At 34.7% G+C, this 26,043-nt stretch overlaps 1 long non-coding RNA gene and 4 pseudogenes across 1 annotated transcript; all 5 read right to left on the bottom strand.

Moving 5' to 3' along the window:
- Nucleotides 1–2,477: 2,477 nt before the first annotated feature.
- On the bottom strand, nt 2,478–6,938 carry LOC120129869 (annotated as a pseudogene).
- Nucleotides 6,939–9,369: 2,431 nt separating this feature from the next.
- Nucleotides 9,370–11,478, bottom strand: LOC120129868 (annotated as a pseudogene).
- Nucleotides 11,479–12,431: 953 nt separating this feature from the next.
- On the bottom strand, nt 12,432–15,089 carry LOC120130033 (annotated as a pseudogene).
- Nucleotides 15,090–15,831: 742 nt separating this feature from the next.
- On the bottom strand, nt 15,832–22,566 carry LOC120130032 (annotated as a pseudogene).
- Nucleotides 22,567–24,364: 1,798 nt separating this feature from the next.
- On the bottom strand, nt 24,365–25,704 carry LOC120129861. The gene is made up of 2 exons (XR_005516789.1): nt 25,003–25,704; nt 24,365–24,449 (listed from the first exon to the last, which is right to left on the bottom strand). It is a non-coding gene; the product is annotated as an uncharacterized LOC120129861 (long non-coding RNA).
- Between the last annotated feature and the right edge of the window lie 339 nt (nt 25,705–26,043).

Genomic DNA, 26,043 nt, shown 5'->3' with positions numbered 1-26,043 from the left:
TAAAAACCCAAGGTATATGTATGAGGATTAGAGGTATAGTTGGCATGCCAAGAGACGAGGGTTCTATGTGGTCCTTCAGGACAAAATTATGTGGTCTTTCGGGACAAAACAATGTGGTTATTCGGGACATTTATGTGGCACTTCGGTGCAAATTATGCGAGCTGTGGTGACAGCATTATGCACAACCTCAATGTACTCGAATACCTATAGTTCTCAATAATATACATTGGGCCATTAAAAATAAAGTTATATAAACCAAACAATGAATAAAAGAATATATTTGGTTATGAAAAGCAATTTGAAATCCTTATGAAATGTTTTATGACATGAATAAAAAAACATTTGTTTATAAAGTTTTATATGACTCGTATTTGCCTCACTAAGTCAACGACTTAGCGTGTGATTGTTTCACATTTAGGTTTGAAGAAATCAGAAGATTGAGGTGCGAAGATCATATCACAACAATTTAAGTGTAAGTTTCTTGTAAATTGTAAACTGTTGGCATGTACTACAAGTTAAATTGAAATACTCTGATCTATTTTGTAAACTTATACTTTTGTATTTATGTAAATTATTAAGTGTTTATTTAAATATTAATGTAAGTTTTATTATTTGCTTTAATTTAAGGGTTCCATCATTTTAATACGAATAAAAGATGAAATTTTCCCTTCTTTTTAATAGTCAGTGTTATGAAAAGTCATTGTGACACTCAGATTTATATCCGGATCGGGTACGGATTAGGGGTGTTACATTTAATGGTATCAAAGCCATGGTTTAATTGGTTTTAAGTTCGAAATCAAGTTGTTTTTGTTTTACAAAGAGTACATGCCAACAATGAGTCCAGTTTCTCTGATCTGATAAGGTAACTAGTATAATGTCCTTGAATTGAATATAAACAAGTGAGTTACAATTACCTTTGTCTCAGTGAAGTCCTAAGCGAATCCTTATCACTTTTGGTCGATAACTTATAACGTTGAAGTGTTGTAACTTGATTTATCCGTAAAGTATAAATATCATTCTAGATTTATCCTAAAACTATCTTAAAATGATAATATAATGAAATTTTAAACACTTATTTTATTTTTTAGATAATTAAAATAAATATTTAAAATAGTTTGTATTTATGTATATTTTATTATTATTGTATATTAAAATGTATAAATCTATGAGTTAATTGCATTACAAATCCTCAAACTATGACCTTCATTTTAAATTGGTCCATAAACTTTTAAACATTCCAATTTTATCCCTAAACTATGAATATCATTCTAGATTTATCCTCAAGCTTTTGAATATTCTAATTTTATCCTCAAACTATGACTCTTATTTTAAATTTATCCATAAACTTTTAAATCTTCTAATTTCATCCCAAATCCATCCAAATATACAATTGATTTCAACCATAATTTAACCTAAGTTTTATTTTTATTCAAACATATTATAATATATATTGGCCTAACTATTTTGTTAACATGGGGTGTGATTAGTATATACATATGGTTTGGGATGAAATTGAAATATTCAAAAAGTTTGAGGACTAATTTAGAATGGACATAATTTGGGGATGAAACTAAAATGTTAAAAAGTTTGAGGGTAAATTTAGAATGATAGTCATAATTTAGGTATGAAATTAGAACATTTAAAATTTTAGTGATCAATTTAAAAGGAAAGTCATAGTTTGAGGATGTATGATGCAATTAACTCTAAATTTGTAGTATCATATTCGTGTTATGTTTTAATTATTTTTTTCGTGCTGTAGCCTAAATCAGAATACGAAGATAAAAATTGAGTAAATACAAGAAAGCCGCATAGCACGGGCATAATTAAATCTGCATTTAGACATAAATTAATTTTATTTTGTCAACTACAGAACTCTGAAAGTAAAAGCCCCCGGTAAAAATTTTAAGTAATTACAGAGGGGTAGAATTGCTTCAATTTTTTTATTTAATCCGATGATTATAAGATAATATTTATTCTGAAAATTTCTTAACTATTAACACACACCTTACGTTGCTAGAACTTAAGATTTCTAAAGAGAACAATACTCGTTGTAATTACTGAAATTACTTGATGGATTCAAAATGACTTCAATTTAAAATTTCATTGGAAAAATTAATGAAATGTTGACCAACAGAGTGGTTAAGTCTATTGTTGGAATTGGTCTTTAAAATTATGGGAATTTAATTTCCCTTTTCCACCCGTAATGGTAAATTAATAAGCCAAAAGCTTGGAATTCATAAAAACGAGTTGTTAACCTACCATTGCATGGCTTAGTAATATTTTGTTTCCGTTGCTTAAAAGGAATTATACGTACTCTAAACACGCAGCAATCGTTTTGAAAAATTACGGCTCGAGTTTGAGTTACGGATATACATTAAAGAAGTCATAAAAAACCAGGAAACAGAACATAAACTTTATTGATGCAACAGTCAAATTAATATAAAAGTGATAATGTAACTAAAAGAAATGGAACCCGGTAAAGTTGAATAAGCATTGACCTGGGTAAATTCTCAACTGAAACACCTACATTATGTATCTCAAGTGTGTTTCAACACGAGTACGAGTGATTTGAAGAGCATGAACCTCGGGAGCAAATATGGCGATAATGACATCACTGTGCAGAAGGAACATCAGACTAGAAGGTAAGATCTTTAGGATCCTCAACAATCTTAGCCAGGGTTTGCAGGAATGCAGCTAGATCAGCACCGTAGATAACTTGATGATCTGCCGTAACATTTACCTGCAAAGTTTTAAAGCTCAGCAGTAAGTGTTGGCTACTATTTAAACATAATTGTTCTATAAGAGACCGGGACAAAGATAAGTTCATTACCTGCATCTGGTTCTTCATGCCAATACGGCCATCCTTGCTAGCTACGACAGTAGGCTGAGAAGCACCAACTGCCATAATTGCTCCCTGCACAACCACATGATTAAATATTCAGATATTTGCAAGGGGAATACTATATAATCTAGCAGATCGTGTTCTCTGGAACTAGGGCAGAACATACTACAATGGAGAAAATATTAATAATTAAGAAACAAACTTACAGTTCCAGGTGGCAGAATGGCATCAAACCGATCCACACCAAACATCCCAAGGTTAGACAGGGTGAAAGTACCTGCAAAAGGAGCAAACATCGGCAAAAAAAGATAACTAAAGGCCTCATATACGTTGAAAGGTAACTGGTAACCACGGTAAAACCTATCTATTAATGATGCTTTGATAAGAAATTTGGATGTAGGGGAAAAAACCAGAGTTATGCATACAGATCAACTCCTAGATGGTTCGAGCATACTTAGACGATTAGGGCTGGAAGGCTAAGGGTAGATTAAGAATTAAAACAAACAAAAAAACTTAATTATAAAATTTTCGGCAACCATAGACTCTATATTCCAGTTATTATACACTAGACAAACATATTACTTACAATTATTGCATTACAATGAACCAATACAATTCAAAATTTGTACAAGATCCATCAAAATACCGTGTGAAGCCTGCACTTATAACCAATCACTACCACCATAAGTAGAAAAGGATTTCCAATCATCCAAGCATTAAGATGCCCAGGATTTGTCCAGCCTTTTTCTTTCATGATGAATGGATCATATCATGCTTATTGTAGGATTTGTTTTTCATTGTTTTACATATTTTAATGGATTAAGTAGTAGTTTCAAGAATTTAGAACATATTTGGTAATTATTATGTTGGATCCAAGTCTTAATCAATAGGGTAAAATCAAAACAAGCACGCAGCTAAGTGATGCAAACAAGCAAAATATACCAGTAAATCAAAGGGCAAAGGAAGTGAACAACACAAGGGCTTCTCTCTTTTTACTCTCCCATTAAGCATAGTCAAAACTGCAAGAGTTCTAAGGAAAAGTTTATATGTGGCAACTAAGAGGGAGATCAAGTCAGAAAGAATTTGTATGCTCAATCTCCAGGTTGTAAAATCTAGATGTGTAATCCCTAAAAGAAATGATGATGCTGAAAATTGATATTGAGAACTCAGATTACTTATAGATTCTATCATTCTATCTGTCATTTCCTTTATTTTGCTTCTTCCTCCATTCACTTCTCTTACACCTGATTTTCATTTTTGCTCATTTCTGCTTCGTATTATATATCACTTTACGATGGAGCAAATGATAACATATGGACCATATAGCTAGTATTTTCAGCCTAAGAAATGAGAAGGAAGGGAAAATAATTACTAATAAAGAAAAGGCACGTAAAATGAAACAGAAATCCTAAGCTTGTGTCTAAAGTAACTAAATCTAAGAAATTGAGATACAGCTGCCTGTTATAACCAGAGCAATTGACCTCATGGGACTACACACGTACTCTTTTCCAAGTCGTGTAAACACTTCAAAAATACTTTTGCATGAGAAATTTCGGCTCATTTATTGCTGAAGTCAATCCAATTGGATATGACATATATGTCTTACATCAGACAAAAACGAAAGAAGAAATTGCTTTGACGGCTAGATCAGTCAATTATATTGCAATGGATAATCAAACTTGAATGTCCGGATTTGTAAATTAAGGTGCTACTTATTCCTAAGGAAGCAAGGAAATGGAAACCACCAAGAGATATATAGCAAGTCTACCAGCTAACTCTTTAGCCTGAACATTAAGAGATGTTATGGTTTCATATTCTTAAGTCCACAACTGATGTTTAAAATTCCAAGGAAGTTCAAAAGATTATCAGTTACATGCCTGGGAAATTGTATGATCATTCAAATAAACTTTCTGCAATCTCCTCATGATCTTTACAAGCATAATCATTCAAGTAAAACTTTATGATTCTCCACCAACGTTGTTGCTTATTTTTCTAACTTCTTATCCAGTATTTCTACTAAGGCAATAACCAGAAAAAAATATCTTCCTTGAAAATTTATAAGCATTTCAATTCAACATATGAGGTACACAAACAGTTTGGCACCAAAACAAATTGTAGCATGTGCATCATCGAGCTTCCTCCCTCAATTAGCAAGGAGAGCACTGACACAAAATAACATACCTGTACTATATTCATGATGTTGTAGCTGCTTGGCCCGTGCCTTATCAACCAACTCTTTCCACTTTCTTGACAATGTATAAATGTCAACCTAAAATGCAATGAAAGAAAGCCCTTAGAACATTGTTACGGATATATAATGCCGGCAGCCAAAAGTAGATTAACGAGAACCTTGTCAGCATCTTGTAGAACCGGTGTAATCAACCCTCCGTCTATAGCTACAGCAACAGCAATATTGATGCTACTGTTATAAGTAAAGGTGTTACCATCCCTACAGCAGGAATTAACTACAGGATGTTGAGCCAATGCAAGTGCGGTTGCCTTTGCAAACAATGTTGTCATTGTCACGCCCTTGGACTTGATCTAAACAAAATAAGTACAACTTATGTCAACCAACATTCACAAATATGAAAGGAAAAGAAACTCACCAAGCACAATACAGTCAGTACCACCCAACTATTGTATAAGGATGATTCTAGAATATTAACATCTTCAGCAAAATGTCCCAGAAAAATTCTAAAGATCCTAAACTAGGAAACGTTTACCTTATTCAAGTGTAAGGAATATATTTTTCCATCAACCAATTGCAACAAAAGATAACAGAGAAACCACTTAAAATTTGCAATTGTGATCATAGGCTAACACATCTTTGAAATAGATGCTACTTTCTCAATAAGAAGCATCAAGCTTCCTTAAAATGCCAGAAAATATATTTAATTTAAGCTCTAAAAATGTCATCTACTTCTATATGCCATCGTCAAGAATATACCATTTTGAACTAAATGCACTGTCTTAAGTCTTAAGCATTCTATCCATGAATCATCGATTTATAAAAGGCTCAAAGAGCATAAGCAAGAAACTATATCATTGTAAAACACCTTAACAAAACCAAACCAGCTTTACCTTTTTGTACAAGGCATCAAGTGCATTTGTGGTGATGGTGTACCCAACTCTGAAAGTAGGCACTGACAAACTCTCAACCATGTTCCTACTCACAGCACCCTGCATCGTAGTAAAAGGAACCACTGTTCCCAATTCAATCCCAGGAGCCACTGGAGCCGGCTTCGCCAGAGAAGCAGCAACTGTACCTGCTTCCGAAGCCGCTGTACCCACTGCGGCCGCTGCCTCAACGTCCTTAGCCACAATCCTCCCCAAGGGTCCAGTCCCACTAATGTCCCCAAATCCACCTTCAACTCCTTTGCCAATTTCTTGGCATATGGCGAGGCCACTATCCTCTTCCCTCCCTCCGAAGCCGGATGTACAGCAGACCCCAAAGCCACAGTCTTCGAGGCCGAAACCGTGGAAGCAGAAGCAACAGGAGCAGCAGCAGGCAAAGCCGGAGCTGCCTCTTCAATTTGCTTTGGTTGTTCTTCTACCGCCTGATGACTGCTACTAGAAGAAGACTGTGATTTGGCTTTGGCTTCAGCGATCTCGTCTTCGGTCTCAGCGAGGAGAGCGATGGCAGAACCGACGGGAGCGACGCCGCCTTCATCCACCATGATGGCGGCGAGGAATCCCTCGTGGAAGCTCTCAACGTCCATGTCAGCCTTGTCGGATTCCACAACAACAACACTCTCCCCTTTCGATAACTGTCTCCTTCCGACTTCATCCAGGACACGATCTTACCTTCCGTCATTGTCGAGCTGAGTGCCGGCATGAAAATCTCTCGTATCGTGGCCTTAACTTGAAGGGATTGGGACTTCCCTTTAGATCCCGAAATGGGGGTCCGGCGAAGGGAGGAAGTAGAGGGAAGGAAAGAAGTTTGTAAAGCATTAGCCATTGCTGAAAATGGGGAAGGAAATTAGGGAAATATGAAGGGAGTTTCTGGTTTTTGTTGGTTATCAATGTTAGCTGAGATTAAAGATTTAAAAACAAATAGTTCCTCGAAAGCATCGAAAGAAACTAAGAAAGAATGGGCGGAGAATTCAACCTAAGTCCAACTACACCTTAATGGTGGACGTGATGACATCTTGAGCTGTGTTCCAAGTTTTTTTAGTTTTGCGATAATAATTAAATCTAATTAATTATAATTTTAATAACTTTTGTTAATTTTATATAATTTTTATTGATGTAATAATGAATTTTGCTTATTCACAATGAATTTTGGTGATTGATAGCTGTTCAACTCTTTTAATGTTCCAAGTTTTACACCTTAATTATATTTAATTTTATTAATTTACAAAATAAATAATTAAATATAATTAATTATAATTTTAATAACTTTTGTTAATTTTATATAATTTTTATTGATGTAATAATGAATTTTGGTGATTGTTAGCTGTTCAACTCTTTTAATGTAGGCAGAAAATTGTTGGCGATGACAGAATATTAATACATATTACTTGAGGGTATTTTGAGAGCATATGTAGATATTTTAAAGTGGACGAGGAAGGAGTTATTTAGATTTATCAGATTCTATGTAAAAAAAATGTTTTATAACTTTTTAGGATCGTTAGATTTGATAAATCAAAGGTTGAGACTATCAATAGAAAATAAGAAAATATTCATTGAATGTGTTACATCTCATGTGTTAATCTCATAACGATTTTAAAGTGAAAAACTTTTAATTTTGTATTAGATGTAAAAACTATATATAAAAGAAAATTACCATTCCACCTTTAGAGTCCTAGAGTTATAAACGTAGGGTGGAATTAATATGCACAACACTCGCTCACCGCACTTAAAAGTTTTATTGTTTTTTCATAACCATCGAGTGAAATAAAGAAATAGAGAGAAAAAATAAACAAAAAAGAAAAACAATTATTCATCTCAAACTTGACAATTTTTTAGTAAATAGATCAATCATCGATCAATCCCTGTTGTTGTATGTATTCTCCGTTTGAATAAAAGATTGATATAATTTGATTTCAATATGGTTTGACGATTGATAATGACAGGTCATAAAATTTAATTTTAATTTTTTTTTTGAGATTTGAAGAAATTAAAAGATTTTTCAATAAGTTTAAATATAATGAAAGAAATAGAGGAAAAGTAGTTCATTGATTTTTTGATAAAAGAAATCATCGAATGATAGTAGGAACAGCAACAAAGAAAAAATAATTTTTTTAAGAAAGAACTTTAAGATTGAAGTGTGCAAAACTATTCGATCCGGTTAACCCGACTCGTCGATCCAGACTTAAAAAAATTGGGTAATTTTCTAAAAAAAATTACCCGGCCGGGTACTTCCCGGATCGGGCCCGGGTCACAAAATCTAATTTTTCGGGTACCCGGTTAGTTTTTATTTTTTTATTATATATATATATATAATATAATATAATGGATTATATATATTATGAATTATTAGATTTTATATTTCGAACTTTTAAATTTTATGTTTGAATATTAGAGTATATAATTTGAAGTTTCAAATATTTAAATTTGTGTATATTTTTTTAAATTAATAATTTGAAAATAAAAATAAAAAAAACCGAATACCGAGTATTCGATTATCAAGTACCCGCAAAATCCGGTACCCATAACATCCGGGTCGAGACACGAGCCTGAGAAATCATCGATCCGGAACCCGAAAATCTGAGTACCCGGATTTACACTCCTAACTGAAGATAATAACTATAATAAAAATAAATTAAAAAATTTAATAATAATATAAAATATAAAAATTTGATGCTCAAAATACAAGCGTCATCAAAATTCAATAACTATCATAATAGTTTACCCTTATGTTAATTTTATAAATTTTATCATATAATTTACACATTCTATAAATATTGAAGGACCGAGAATAATGTTCAGATTATTTTGACTTATATTATTTTAAGTTTAGTTATTTTGATTTTAAATTACTTTTAGATAAAATTTGACTTCAATTTAAATTTAAATTTCAAATTCGGATAATTGACAAATTTATCTCAAATAGTTCAATTTTAAGTCCTAATTTATCACGTGAAGGTTCAATTTATTCGAATTTAAAAATATTCATACTAATTATTAATATATTATAAATAAAGTTCTACTTTGATAAAATAAATAATAATTATTTTAAAACTACGAATAATTAGCAATGATCGTATGATAACTTTTTAATCTGAAAATCATATTAAAAAGGAATATAAACCAAAATATTTATAGACCAAGTCTTGATTATTAGCAAAGAAGGCATAGTTTCTTCACCTAAGAGAGAACACACATTAATGTTAACGTTTGTGACTTCATAATTTTTAAACATTACATAAATTATTAAATAAAAATATAATAATAATGATGATGATAATTTAAATATTCTTTTAATAAGAAAATATGTTTTTAAAAATAATATAAAAATTTTATAAAAACAAAGATAATATAAAAATAGGGGGGAAATGACAAAAGAATAAGATGCACGCACCAGCTTCCCAAAGGAAATGGGTTCATCTCCATTTCCACAACTAAGCCGCAGCCTCGTATTAATACAAAGAACCTCATGGGGCACTAACAAGTTGAGATTTGTCCATTCAATAGAAAGAAACAGCTACCCTACTCTGCAACGATTTTGATTCGAAATGGATACAGGATAGGATGTTGCAGCCCATTTTATGCCTTGTTTCCACGAATTTGTCGCCCCTCCAATATCTGCAATAGCCAACCGTTCTATATCAGTATTACTTACATATTCAAATTGATCATTTCCTATAAACCTATGTTACTCGCATTCAACATGAGTGTCTGATACGAACTCCGAGTATGATCGGTGCATTTGTACAATCTTTTAAGATCATATCTCCATAGCCACGAGTAATTCAAGAAAAATGTACAAACCATAAGAAATAAAGAGCCTGTATATGAAGATAACATCCAAGGTTACATGCATCTCTTGGGGCCATAAGTTGAAATAAATGAAAGAATACACTTGCATGCATAACAAGTTTCCAAGAATGCAGCAACAGAGGAATGTTTCGACAGATTGTGACTATCAAAGGGAACGAAAAACATTGGATAATTAAAAGGAATTCACAATCTATGTTACTTGGACTAGTACGTGTTCAATATTTTCCCAAGACTTTCATATATTTGGAGGCTTTTTTGGGATCATAACTCCAAACACATGTGCGGATAACCATCAGAAATAGGTGTTGGACAAAGGGCATGTAAATAAAAATGAAGACTCAGAGCAACATTGACTGCAATTACCAGACAAATCAATAGTTTTCCTTATACATTCAGGAACCATCCAGAAACATGAAAGAGCTGCAAATTCACAACAGAATGGATATACAATAATACAAGAGTAAAAGCATCTTATTCTAAAGTTGTCAGCAATACATATCTCATTACTCCCGACGCCAATAGGAAACAAGAATAAGATTTCATGAACATAAACAAACATGTGAGATCAAGGCAAACGTAGAGAACAACTTACAGCATTGTTACAAAACAAGATGGAAGTTTCGACTTCCTCTTCCAAAGAGATTGATACAAACCCAAATCCCCCTGATTTGGAGGTCCCCGGGACTCACGAAACCTTGGCGCTCATTACCTTCCCTTTCTCAGAAAGAAATTCTTCAGTGCATCCGAAGTTACTGTCAATAAACTGGGAGTCCTCTGCCTGAAGGGCAGACGAATCCACCAGCGCAATAGGCTTTTCAGTGATGTTTACCTTGATCTCCCGCCCTCCTATTTCCTGCAAAGAAAAGAAAATCACCATGAAAACCAGATACCAACATTATTTGTGTTTCGTCTCATCATAATTTCAGAACAATAATATCACCCGAGGATGACCAAAGGGGGGTTGGCAGGGCTCTTTCTGAGAATTTCAATTCTCATATAAATTAAGTATTTTCTATTGACAATCGTTTTTCGCCCCTAAAAATTTTATAAGTTCATCCCAAGCATACCTGAATTATCACCTTTGCTTTACATACTTATCAACACAAGTATATGGTTTGGAGCTTACAGTTCCGTTTAGTTTCTCTATTGCCACATTCGCTTCCTCCACGGTTTTCATTGTAACAAAAGCAAACCGGCGGCTCCTTCCAGAGTACTTATCATACATCACCTAAAGGAAAGAACATTAAAAGGCAATTTCACATCCATACAGAATGCATTTTCACTTTCCATACTTAAAATTATTAAATGAAATTACTGTTAAAAATAAAGAACAAAGAAAAAAAAAAAACCAAAGAAAAAAAAAGGAAGTACCTCCTCCTTCTCAACAGCGCCATGTTCTTCGACAATCCTTTTCAACTGGTCATTGTTCACCGTTCTGGGTATATGCCAATGTAAATCCTCCTGTCTGCCTCAGAAGAAGGGGAGGCTACCGTTGAGGTTCTCTCTTCTGCCGCAACAACCAACCTCAGTTTCCTTGGACGTGAACTCAATGTGAGATTTTTGGGCGCGTTGGATTGGAGGATTTGGAGAAACGGTTGTTTTGATTGAGGCCTGAGGGAGAGTATCGTGAGATTTGGTGGTGATATTAGAGAGGATGTTGAAGCCATTTCTCGTTCGGGATAAGATGCAATGGCGGAAAAGAGTTGTAAGAGCGGCTATTTTTTTTTTATCGCATATCCACTTAAGGGCTTTGGCTGTGACTCAACTGCGGGTGACTGTATACCGTGGGCCATAGCTTCAGATTGGGTTTAAGATCCGCCATGTTCTTTTTGTCGATACAGAAAATTTCTTTCATGTACTATATTACCAGTATTAGATTATTAAATAAATTATAATTAAAGAATAAATGTATACATGTCCAACTAAGAAATGAATTAATGTTTAATTAATTCACAACAATCATTCAATTAAAAGATTTAAGTAATAAATAGATATATTGTTTTCAATTTGAAAACAATTTATAATTAACTCATGAAAGCATTAATTAAATTATTGATATAATTCATTTAAAAAATTCCATTATTTAAAACCAAAACTTGCCTTATATATAAATTTTCTCATTGAAATTGAAAGTGGTATACGGAGCTCAACATTTTTCTCATTGAAAGTGGTTTTGGTTTCCTCTTCGTATATTTGAAGAACGTTAAGAGCATTCAATCGTCATGTTTAGAAAATATTTAGAATTTCACCGGCAATTACTGTGATAAAATTAAGCAGTCACGATCTTGTATTATTTATAGAAAATATATTTGAAGAACGTTAAGAGCATTCAATCGTCATGTTTAGAAAATATTTAGAATATTTCACCGGCAATTACTGTGATAAAATTAAGCAGTCACGATCTTGTATTATTTATAGAAAATATGTAAAGCATAAATAGTCGAACTTGAATTCCAACATGAGAATCGAATACATTTTTTACTAGTAAAACTTAACCCAAGTCCAACCAAATAAGCTCAGGAAATAATTTTTTATCTCGAATCGAACTTAAAACTTTAAAAGTAAATTTCGAAAGATGCTTCAAGCATTAAAATTCTAACAAAACCTTCTTGTAGATCCTTAATTTAGTAGAACCACACAACATACAAATGACACTAAATGAACTAGAACAATTTATCTTGCAAGAACTTCCACATTCTGACGGGAGAACTACATGCAAGGGAACAATTCAACATATGATAAGAAGTAAGAACACCTTAAAATATAAAAATAGAAACAACAAAGAAGAAACATTCTAAATGAATTAACATGTATTGCACAAGCTCATCACACTAAGAGGTGGCAAAGCAGCACCTGACAATTTCAATCCTGCTTGTTACGAGCAAGCTTTGCACGGTGTCTGAGCTCGGCCCTTTTCCATCTAACTATTAGGTAACACATGGAAAAAGAGTATTTATGCAGAAAGTGGCAGATGCCGGCATTTAGAAAAAAGGAAAAAAATAATAGAAGGGGAGTTTCAAAAGAGGGGCACAAAGCTCCTGAACACAGACCAAGATGATGATTGCAATAACGAGAAGAGGACCAGCCAGAGTACTGACAAAAAGTCCACTTCGATCAAATAGTATTGTGTTGCAATTCCTTCCAGTTGTCACCAAGGAATCTATTCAGCGACTCGGAAAATAAACACCAAGTACTACAAACGTCATGAAACAAATAAGCTACAATGGCAAAGAATTCAAAACAAATTGAGCTTCATTTATTTTTTACACTGCAGATATGTTTGGTGATGCATGTAACACAGCAGTGACTAATCTGTTACAAAGAAAGCAATACTTATGTCTTATTGTCCATAGGTGCATTAGAATCTTGCTCACAGGTTTGGAATGCTTGATGACATTGAAATGCTTCAATATTGAGTTGCAGCTGGGTTACTCAGGTAAGTCCTATTTGGTAAAGTCAATAATCAAAACTCCCAACAGCCATACAAAAAGTGAATAAATATACAAGACTAGTACCTACGAAGCAGAAACGGTATAAATATAAATGAATTCAACTAGTTTCTCTTGCGATCCCTTCAATGGCTAGGGAAAAACACCGAAAGAGGTGTACGTAACCTTTACCTACCATATGGAAATGAACTGGGCTATTTTTCTTATCAGGTCATCTACTATCATTATTCAAAATCTATTCAAAGTTCTTTCAGGTAAATATCATACATTCCATTGGTGCCTTCTCGAAGACTAGGCTTCTGTTTCCAGATCACCAACTCGGCATGTAGTATTGCCAAATTCCTATGATGTAAAACAGGAACTCTAATATAGTTTAAGCCAGCAGTAGAATGAAACAAGCCCTTGTTGCCGCATCAATTTGTTTCTGCCTATTCTTTCATCATTTATGCATCTCAAGCACTGAATATTGCTGGGACTAGTAGAACTGCAGCTTATCACATTCTCCCTCAATATATGTATAAAATAGAAGCATCAGCATGAATCCTTCTCACCTTTGGTGTTTAAGATTGCAAGAAAACCAAATCACTGTTTGTAGTAAAAAAAAGTGTAAATGTTCTTAAATAGCCTTGCTTTACTAATTCAAGGGCGAGTTGAGCTTAAGGAAACATTGGTCAATAAGAGAAGCTGGTACTTCTAAACATTGTGAAGCTCCTGAGTTATGTAATATCAGGGGAACTCTATCACCTGGTCCAAGATTAACAACCAAGCTATTGGGCTAATCATAATCAGAATTCAGACCACAAGGATGAAGGACCTGATGATATATTAACATGCAATGTACATATGTCCTCAATCATTAAACCAAAAGAGAGTTCATTGGAGAAGCTTCAAATTTAAATAAAGCAAGTAGAAAAGGGCTCAGTAACAGACTAATTAAGGGGAGAGTGCAAAATACTCATAGATGATGATGACTGAAGATGACACAGAAACAAGAAGCTTACGTGCCAGAAGGAACAAAGACATCTGGAAGTTAGTATTCTTCCTGGAGAGATAGTTACTATCAGTAAGAAAACATGGAATCCAAGCAAGCACATTAACCAAGGTTCCTGCCAAAAGGGGGAAAAGTTAGGGAATTGTTATCAATAGACGGTGGATCAAGAACACAAGTAGGATCAAGAACTATTAAGTCAAAAATAAAAAAAATGCTCAAAGAAGCATAAGTTGAAGTGTTGAACTCATAACTCAGACGTTACATCTTTTTGCTAACCAAATATCATAGTCAACATAGAGCTGCGAACGATCTAACTCTACAAACTGTCCTAACACCTAGAAGATCAGATACAGACTACACAGAGACATTGTTCTTAGTTTAAACTTTGATTTAGCATTGTTCCGATCACCGATTAAATGAAAGTCTATGCTTCTCAAATACACTAACATTTATTAACATTAACTTTGGTTACTGAGAAACGCTGAAGATAAAACAACCAAGCAAATTTTCAAACATTCAGATTCTCTAAATCTCTCTTCCCCATCACTGGAGCTAAACTTCACCCCAAATTACGGGGAACCAATCAGAAACTAATACATAAAGAGAAAAGAGAGGAGGCGAGCCTTCCAGTCGATTGCATAGAAGAACCCCATAAAGTTTTCATAGGCGGGTCGTAGGCCTGAACGAAGCTCCGATGATAGCTTCTGAAAGAGATCCGCCATTAATTCCATATGCTCTTCCATAGCTGATCTCAGCTCTTCCATTGCATTTTTTTATTTCAAACAAATTCAGATCTCAACAAGAACAGAAAAAGATCAAAGAGTGAGTAAATGACGATGAGATTGGCGGAGTGCTGCCTTTATAATCGTCATTTGAATTACTCTAGAGTTAACGAGGGAGAACGAAGGACTGCGATTGTTCTGGGTTTATACGTGCATTGACAAAAACGTCCTCGATAATTTGATTCAAGTTCATCTACGTCCTTAGGGAAGCTCTCGTGCCTAATTTGGGGGACGTGTGAATACGGCAAATTTGCAGTTTGAAAAAAGAATGGTTTTATATTAGCAATAAAAATGGATTACTTAACATTTTTGAGACGTACAAGAGACTAATATGTTTAAGAAGAGATTCGACAAAAAAATGACTTCTTGTGAGAAATCACACGGACCACATGCCTTATTTTGGCTCATCATATATTGATATCATATTAAAAGGTCATAGTTATTAAGCTTCCCATTAAATGTGTTAATTATTAACTTCTAAAAATTAAAAATGTGTTAATTATTAATTTTTAAAAATTAAATTTTTTAAATTTTAACTATGATTATTTAAATACTTTAAACAATTATAAAATATATATTTAAAGCCTACTTGATTAAAGATTTTTAAAATATAATTTTTATACTTTTATTAATATAAATTTTAAACAATTACGAGGCCAAATTAGAAAAATTGACCAAAAAAATATTCAACAATAGACATATTTAATGGGAGAAAGCGTATTGATTTAGTCCAGTAACGACTTTCATTCAAATAAAAGTTTTTAACGAAAATTAAAATGTTGAAGAAAAAGAGACAAAGTGATCACAGAGTTTTAACTATCAGAGGAAAACGCAAGTAGACGTCATATAGGCAATCATTAAAATACACCTTCATTGTCAACCATGGTTTAGCTGCCATAAGAAAGCAGCAATATGCAAATTTGCCACCATATGTAATGTAACTGTCTGTAGCTATGAGACGGCGAAAATAAAATTAAGAATAAATATCGGCAGGGTGCATGATTTTGTTCCTGATCAGTGATAACGATGACCACAAGCGGACATTGCATGTAATTGACGCATGTCAGTTGATTTCAAAGACATTTTGTAGAGTTCCCTGAGCTTTTCGGCATCTCCAGACCTGTTAGATGTGGTAGCTGATTGATTATCTGAAGAAGACTTGTTTGAATTTACAGAGAGATTCGCAGCCAGCATTTTCTTCAGAAGTGTCTGCAACTGACTCCAAAATTTTGCATGCAATTCAGGTATTCTGTACTGAAAGAATCAGCGAATGCTTCAGATACATAGCGTGCTTCCAGTAGGCGGGACAATGCATCCAGCATCTGGGGGAGGAGCAATTTATCAGAATCTTTAGTATGGTAAACAACGCTTTCACCCACTTCATAAATATAACAGGGTAAATATAATGTGAGTTAGCACCAGTGACCAGCAGGCCCAACTCCTAACTAAACAAGGAAACAAACAAAATATTTTTCTGCTATTGGCAAAAAAAAAGTGTTTTCCTGCTACTGGCTGTGGTTCTAAAGTCAATATCGAACCATTGTTAAGACAATAAAGTCAATTAGCAACTCTCTTTGCATTAATTAAAAAGAATATGCTGCATAACTGAGTGTAGTAAATGAAAATTGCATAACATACCATGTTTGGATGCAAAGATCTTGAGAGGCTTAGTGAAAGAGCTGATCTCTCAATAAGAATAGTCAAGTACATGCTAGGATGTCTGAGGACCATAAAAGTCTATTGCCTTTAGCCAGTTCCTCTCAGCCATTGAAGCATATTGCTTCGCCCGATGGTGAGTGCCATTCTCACCCTTAAGCAAGCCACTTTTCTTATGATCTGGTGCCAAAAATTTCAAGCAACTATCTCTTTGGTAACAAGCAAACTGAAAATAAGCATAAGCACCTCCTGCTTACGTAATCCACCCAGTGATTCATACAGTGACAATGCCTCTCTAATGGCCTCATTGGCAGTTATTTCATACTTTCTGAGCTCTTTCCTAGCACTTCTCTGATGTGGTAAAGATGGCTCTTCAAGAGCTCCATTTTCATAAACCTCAGCAGTTATATCTTCCCCTTGCCAAAAGCATCCCAAGCCTCAGATACGTATGAGCAAACTGAGTATAGACTTCACTCTTCAAGTTTGAGTCAGAGTCAGAGTATGCCTCTTCCACTATAGCATTCATTTCAGATTTTGCTGCCCCATAAAATCTTAGAGATTCACTGTACTCCAGTTTTGCAGTTTCCAAAGCCTGTTTGTATGCAATATGAAGAACTTTATGCGTTTTCAGACCTTCCATCTTTGTCACCATCTCTTCAGCTAATGCACGTCTTCCATGACCCAAATTACAGTATATATACACTACATTGGTGTAGTCTGAAGCTTCTTTGAATGCATTTATTGCATCTGTAAATGCAAGTTCAGCTTTGTTTAACTCCTTCAGCACTAACCTGTTTCGACCTAGTTCATTACAAGCCCATCCCTTCTTTTTCAATAAAGACTGCAGATCTGCTAAACCAGAAGGAAGTTCACCCAAAGCCTTTATTGCTTCTTCATAACAGCTCAAGGCAGAGGAGAGATTGTGTTCTGCATCTGCTACTACAGTATTCATAAGGTACTTGAATATGCCACCATCTTTCAAATTGTGAGCTTTCTTCGAGGCAATTTCATTTTCAACGGTTACTTCGGACTTTTTCTCATGCATTCTAAACAAAGCCTGCGCTCTTTCAGAATTAGTAGTTTCAACTGAATTTACTCCAGGTTCATTTGCACAGGTATTAGAAACTCTTACTTTGTTGTCACTGTCTCCATTGTGCTGGAACAGTCCACTATCAGGAACTTGTTTATTCTTTACTTTTTGATGACCAGTATTATCTTCATTTTCCCTCGAAAGCGAGTGAGGAACATTCTTACCACGCGATCTCTTGCCATGTTTTCTGCTGTAAGTTACCGCATGTGTATCTCCTCCGCTGCTGCTTGCACTATTACCACTGCTGACCCTATCACTTTGGCAGCTACAGTTCACAAGGAACATGAACTGCATTTCTGATTATACTGCCCCAGCTTCTTCGTGAGCCTTTGTACTTCCTGCACAACTTCAGATGACATTTTCAACTCACTGTTAGAAGGTTTTTTCTGTGATTGCGCAGAGATCTCTTTACCCTTAATTACATGGAGCTCAACATACACATCTCCAACTAGCGTCCATGCATTCGCCCAGAACAGATATGTCGATGAGAATTGCTCAAGAACATAACAGTTCTCAGCAGAGTTGGATTTCACTTCTTTCACATTGCAGATAAATGAATTTTTCTTTTCATTGCTGTCGTTGAAATTTGTACCAGATTGTGAGCATTTAACTATTGAGGAAATAAATCTAGTATCTTCAAGTTGCCTAGGCATAGACCCCTAAACAGAGCAAGCTAATTCAACTATCTTAAGAGCATGATGCAATTGACCATCCTCCTTGTAGGCTTGTCCAAGTGCCAAATATGATTCCCCAAGGAGAAGAAGTTTCCACAACTTGTGGTCCAGTTTGGATGTTGGAAGCCATTCTCGAATATCGCAAACTTCAATGCAATCAGCATCACCACAAGCACAAACAGAAAAATTCATAGAAGAAGGTGGTTGACCATTTAATCCGATATCCTGATGGTCCAACTCCGGTTGAGAGGTTTGTAGTTGGCGCATCCATCTGAGAGATTTGATAGCTTGAGACACATGATGCACTGCTGCTAGCTTAGAGGAGACTGGATCAGTAATAGGTCTAACAATCATCAGATGTTGAAGACATGTGCACCAAGTAGTTTTCATCACCAGGAAACCTTGTCATGGTAATTTCTTCATTTCCCAATTCTGTATTAGACAATTGTGTCAATTCATTCGAGGCAGATATATTCGCTTCCAAATTCATCTTTGCAGAAACTTCAGATGCTAAATCGAGACTGGATCAGTAATAGTCTAACAACATCATCAGATGTTGAAGACATGTGCACCAAGTAGTTTTCATCACCAGGAACCTTGTCATGGTAATTTCTTCATTTCCCAATTCTGTAGACAATTGTGTCAATTCATTCGAGGCAGATATATTCGCTTCCAAATTCATCTTTGCAGAAACTTCAGATGCTAAATCTTGAAAATCGATTTCATCCTCTGTTATTTTGTTATCGGCAATGAGAGAAATGTCATAGACAGCTGATCTGGAAAAACCATTTAAAAGGTCCACAGATTCCTCACCAGCATCAGGATGGTAATTCACACTCAATTCGGAGATATTCAGATGTTAGATCTAATTCTTCATCATAATTCAGAATAAGCCTGGCAAATTGTTCATGGGCAAATGCACGTACAACCTATTTAGGAAAACTTTAAAAATAAGTATCCATACCTGCTTTCATATCATAAATGAAGATAAAACTGTCAGACCAAAATACAGATTTTAAAAGCAGAGATACCAGATGATCTGGCTCATCCAAGAAATCCAAGCATTTTTTGAAAAAATTTGCACACTTGGCCCTGTTATTAGTTGCCTGCACCAATAATATATCCGTAGTTAGCAGACAATTACACGAAGCAGAGTGATCAACCCGCAAAAGAGTTATGTTTTACACACCATTGAAGTGAAAGCCGGTGCAATGCGTAGAGAAGTTCCAAGTGAAAATAAAGAATCACTTCTCCCTCTATGTACAAGAGAAGGCAAGAGCTTGACTATCATCACATCACCAAAAACGGCTCTTGGAGACGACAGAAAGATCAAAAGTGAATTACATCTTCACCAGCATTTTTATAACTGTAAAACAAAATGATACACACAGTTCACCGAGTGAACTTTTGAAGAGACATGAAAGAAATATTGTTTTAGAAAGAAAAGATAATGATACCCAATAAGCACCAGGATCTTGCTTGCAGTTCTCTTGAAGAAACCTCAAAACAGTAAGTCCATTTTGCTGAACAACATGGGGATGAAATGCAGGAGTACCATCGGCAATGCCTTTTAACAAAATATATCATCCGTCTTTAGAAGCTCGTACCCCTGCACAACACCGTTTTGATGATAACAAATGGCCACTCAGGAACACTAGCCATGACATTATCAAGCCAAGCTTCAAGCCAGTTTAATGGTGTGACCTGTCAGGGTTGTAGAAAAACATTAGAAAGTTGAACCTAAAGTACCAACACAAATAAGTTTCAATCACTAGAAACAACCTGTCGTGTACGTCCCACAAGTGCAAGCTCACAGCAGCATACTTTTCATTACTGACAGAAGCAAGTCACTACCAAGAAGCATCCGGAAATTGTGAAATTGCCAATATAACACTCTCCATTATTGCCAACCCTCTCTGTTTTCAGACTCTTGCACAGAGCATCTGGGCTTTTCACCGACATGTGAAGCCTTCTTGACAGAATCACGGCTCTTGTTTCTGTGGGCCTTCTTACTTCCCCAAAATAACTCGTCTTGTTTAACCTGCGAGTAGTCTGAATGGTGTTTGATTCCATCTTTTCTAGAAATATTATCATTCTCTGCCACAAAGTTTGGTGTCTCCCCCCTAGGAAGGGCAGCAGAATCTGATTGCCTCTCCAGAGGTGCTTGATGAGATGGTGGACAATCACAGGCCTCCATTCTAACTGAATGCATAGCAAAATTCAAAAACAAAGATTGATCTGTACATTTCGATTGATTGTTATGTCTTCTAACCAATTTTTCTCCCTCTTCAACATCAGGCCTGCAAAATGCCAAAATATCATTACATCGAACTTCAAACAGAACAGAAAATAGAATAACAATAAAACAATGCAAACCCTGTATTCAGAATGAGAGTCTGTCCAACGCGGTGAACAGCAATAGATAATCGAGCCTTAGAATATGGTATTTTAAATATTTGCTTTAGAATATCAGTTGGAGCGATCACATCAATCTCATCTCCATACTCCACCAAACCAGACACAGCAAGTGCCTCGCATTTCCTACTAAGATTAGATGCAACAGCACCATCCTCCCATATTATATCTGTCTCAGAATAACATAAAATCAGATAAAAGGATGTAGACATTTCAAACTCGAGAAAGAAGAAATGCAGAAGGTGGCCTTAACTATTACAAAGTGAAAAAAGGACAATTCAAGTGCAAGAAAGAATAAAAGCGGAAAAGAGAGCTTCAAGGATATTCAAATTAGAAAGAAGTAAGAAGTTTAATATGTTCATTATCTCTTGCTCACTCTCATGCACAGACATCATTTCTAAGTATTTATCTAGTCAAGGCTAACTTGAAATACAATCTATACAACTTCCAGAAAAGCCGAACAGGGGCTATATCTGATGAAAATAACATGTGCTTAATCCAATATAAGGAAAATGGAAAGACTTTTGCACCTATTAGTCTCCCAATACAAACTAGCATCCTTAATATTATCTGAAATGATTCAAACAACAAAGATGGATGGACAAAAAATGAAAACTATAAAGGGTAAGATCATGTACCTTCACTAAATGAAGGATTTAGATTACCCTTGTTGTCGAAAAGATCATTCACATTTGTCCAAGTTCATTGAAAAGTTTTGTATGTATAGATTCATTCTCAAGTGAAGAATTCATTTGCCAGCACGAAAAGCAGTCCTCCGAAACTATCATTTCTCAAGTCAAATTTCAAAACTATAGTAAGCATCACCTTCCACTAAAATGCTAAAACTCCATTTCGGGCAAAAGTTTGTCTGCAACTTTTACACCGTGCAGGTGATATAATCTATCCTACTACCTTGCGCAAGATAAGTAACTCGGACTACACTAACTAAAAGGTTTTTCTTTTTTTTAATAACATCAAGGAATAGTACCATCCACGGGCACTCAGATTATCTGCTAAAATTCGAAATGGTTTCTTTTTTCCACTTGTAGTACTTCATTTCATGAAGCTACAAAATTATAGCTAAAATTTAGCCTATCATGTCTCAAAGAGAAATTAAAAGAAGAAAGGGAGAAAAATAAAGGTACCTCCGGTAGCCTTCTGTACAGCCCCAACGGGAAGCACTTTTTCAAGAAAATTTGTAACTAGCGGCGGCATGTTTAAGTCGGTCTCCATCGGGAGCATCCGATACCTTGGCGCACTTGATCTGGAAAAAAAACCCCTCAAAACACATATATTTGTACACAAGAAAATAAAGGAAAATAAGTAAATTTACGTTGGGCGAGAAGAGGGACGAGAGCCGAGTTGAAAGCGTGGAAGGAATTATCCGTTGGAACAGGGATCGAACCACAGAGAAAACCAACAGGCTTCGGTTTTACGATTTCCATTTTGCCTACACATTGCAGGTCTCTAGAACTTTCTATCGACGATGATGCGGTTGTTCTTGATTTTTCCATCAGAACTACACTCTGTTCAATTTTCTCAATCATTTTCCAATTTCTGGTGTTTTTTATAATCTTCTTACTTCTTTGCTTGGAGGGTTTTTTTTTTTTTTTTTTGGCTTGAGGAGGGGGGGGGGGGGGGTCGTTCTGCCAGAACGGTCTAGAAGCTGCTTCGATTAAACGATCAAATCGTATTCGTCGAGAGATTTTTAGAACAGAAAGAAGTGTTTGGGTACAAGTTTTTTATTAACTTTGTGAAGGATAAGACGAAAAAAATGAAGGGTTGTTTTTTATTATCTGGGATAAACTACACAGTTGGTCACTCAACTACTAGTGTTTTTTTTTATTTTGATAATTAAAATAAATATTTTAATTTAGTTACTCATGCTACAGAAAACGATCATTTTAATTATTCACCCTTAAATAATTAACTAAATTTATTTAATATCCTATTTCTAAAATGTTCGGTTTAAGTTATAATTTCATTAATTATATAAACTTAAATACATTATTATCAAGAAATATAAATTGAACAAATTTGATCTTTTCATATTTTAACTACTTGAATGTCCTTTTTAACTCTATCATTTTCTTGAAGTAATTTATGTTTTTATTTTCCATCTTAGTACTTTCAGTAAATTTTTAGTAGTCTAGGTATTACAAAGTATATATGTTCAAAAAAATCTTAATTATTATAACATAGGCTTTATAAAAACAACTACTCGAATCCCAAATTTCTAAGCAAATACATTTCTCTTAACTACACTTGATGAGTTCTAGTAATTTCATTGATTAACCATTAGTCAACGCTAGTGACTCAATAATTAAGTGACAAGTGATGTTTACATAGTTTTTTATCAATTCACAAACAGAAATTGCAAATTAGAAAGAAAAATAAATTTAAATATTAATTTTGACAAAAAAATTAAATATAAAGTAAAAATAGTTTAGGAGCAAAATTATCATTTAAGTTTTTTTTAACAAAATATACAATAATTCTAGCAGACATATTCTTTTAGTGAATCGAATATTAAGTCTAGTGATACCAATTTATTTGAAAAAATAAAAATTAAAATAAAATGATAACATATTTGAAGATAATTACCACTTATTTTAAAATATTAAAAAGTCAAACTCCTATTCTTTGAAAATAATAAAAATAAAAATAAAGTAATAAAACAATTTCAAGAATAAATATGAAAATTTTGAAATATAAAAAAAATCAACTCCTAAAGGGTTTATAATGTTTTAGATTTCGAGTTCAGGGCTGGGTTGATCGAGCAATCAAATGAATTAATGTTTGGTGCATGGTGGAAAGTGGATTGAAATCGAGCCTAGGACGTTACCATAATAACCCTAAAACCCTCAAAGTTGTAATGATTCAAATCCCAAATGAAACTACTACAAACTATAGCTACAAAATATTCGGTCACTTCTATTTACATGATTCATGCAGTAAAGATGAACTGCAATGAACAATCTTGGGAACATCTGCATTTTTTACCTTTATCTTTACCAATAAATATGTTCCAAAGACATGTCTCACTTTCATTCTTCTTTCTTCCTAGCTCCATACTGGGAATCCGAGCTTTCCGAGCCCGAGCTATCATCATGATCAATGTCTCCCCGTCCATTTACTGGATTGCTCTTATATTTTCATAAGCGGTGCTTATTTGATGTGGGGTGCTGGGGAAACAAGCCCATCAAATTCGGGTTCCGACCCATCCGCTCGACCTCGTGGACGGAGGATTCATTCGAGATGCGGGTCTTAATGGAACCATTTTCCGAAACGGAAATGGGGGGCACATCGGCTCGTTCTTCGATCCCAAGGGTGGCAGGCGATGAAGCAGGACCGTCCCATCAAGGACGCGATGCAGCGGGACTTAGGCTTTCATCATCATCTTTGCTTAGGCTTCGGATAAGCATCAGCATTGCAACCACAAACACGACTATAACCACTACTCCGACGCCAATTGTAGACATCATGTGGTCCATAATTGATTCCCCTTCAATCATTTTCTTTCCTGTTCTTCCTTCCCTATATCCTTCCAGGAATCGTGAGATTTGAGACCCTTGATCTTCGCCATCAAGGCTTTCAGAACCAATAACCTTCCACAAAATGCAGTAGATGAGTCAATGTCTTCTATTTTTCTATTTGAATAAATATACTAGTTAAAAAAAATAAAAGAGAAACAAACTACTTAAAAGTCAACCGTCATGGCTTGTAAGAAACCCCGAAGATATTTAGCGAACGTATTGAAAATTGCTTCAGGGTGCAAATTTGTGGGTTCTTAATAAAGAAATGGCGAAGTTTCATGAATTCAGGAAATCTGAAAAGAAGAGTGATCAAAGCTGCGTAACCTTTGATGAACATCAGCATATAAAAGTTGCTTCCTATCATGTAATAATGTAAATACGGAGCAGCACAATCATTTATTCAAATGGATTGCCGATGTCGATAACAGTATTAAAAAAAATGTGGCCAAGAACTATGAAGATGCAGGTGATTAACATCCATTTAGCACCAATGATGAATTAAGCTGGCATTCAACAACTTAACCGGTTACCATCTCCACCAATAGCACTGAGAACTAAACAAAACGAGTTCTGTTTACCTATAGCACTAAGAATTAAACATGATGTTTGAAGAGTTAAAACTTACCGAAAAGTACTACTCATCCCCGTTCCAGATTATCAATTTCGGAAACATTTTATTCTTATTGGCACCAAATGTATCAGCAAACTCTTTCCACTGTTTAACTCCAACATAGCCAAATACCAAGTCACGATTTGCAGAGGCAGCAGGCTTCAATAACTTGATCAATTTTTGTGATCTCTCCCTTTTCATCTTCCATCATTGTTAAGACAATTTTTCTATCATCATATCTCAACAGACCAAGTGTTTCATGGTTCATGGGCACAGCCAGAGGGAGCAAATTTTGCTTTATAAAATCACCCGAAAATTCATCTGCATCATTGAAGCAAGAAAAGTAAAATTGCATTTTCTTTATGTAAGCCAGAAACACTATCTAAACAATTATTAGCAAAATTCAAGCATTAGAGAAATTTTAACCAGAAAAGATAACATATGAAGGTGTGTTGACAAGAGTATAAAACTTGAAAATAGATCAAGATCATCATACTTACTCATCACTGACAAGGCTGGGGCAGCAGTCGATCTGATAATTTTGAAGTTTAGTATGAACTTGAATAAATTTTTTGTCATATATGAGTTAAACCCAATAAGGTCGAAAAAGAAAAATGGGTTGACTGATTCATGATGTTAACCATTTAATACAGATTAGGTAATGTGTATAGCAATATGTAGTCAACCAAGATGCAGAAAGAAAACAAATGATTTATTTGAATGTATGCATAAATGATAGACCTATAAACATATGGCCAGCGACAGCATCTTAAGCACAATTGACTAGGGAAACCAAAAATAATTATTCAAAGAAGTTTGCAATGACCATAAAAGTATATGAATGACAAATTCAACATAGAGAAAAGTGGTTAAAATTCATTTGGTGTTATCTGTGATTTATTTTTCTTGATGTAATACTCTCGGGTTATTTGCTAAGGCTCATACGAAGAATAAATTCTTACGAGAGCAAAGCGTTCACCCCTACTTACTTGGGACGAAGCTCGGGTATAGAGCTTATGTCATGAAAATGTACATGAGGTGTATGAGGAGGAACAC

Source organism: Hibiscus syriacus, unplaced genomic scaffold (assembly GCF_006381635.1).
Source record: "Hibiscus syriacus cultivar Baekdansim isolate YM2019G1 unplaced genomic scaffold, ASM638163v2 tig00110505_pilon, whole genome shotgun sequence".
Lineage (NCBI taxonomy): Eukaryota > Viridiplantae > Streptophyta > Magnoliopsida > Malvales > Malvaceae > Hibiscus > Hibiscus syriacus.
The sequence above is the reverse complement of the archived record's forward strand: the minus strand, read 5'-3'. Positions and strand labels throughout refer to the sequence as shown.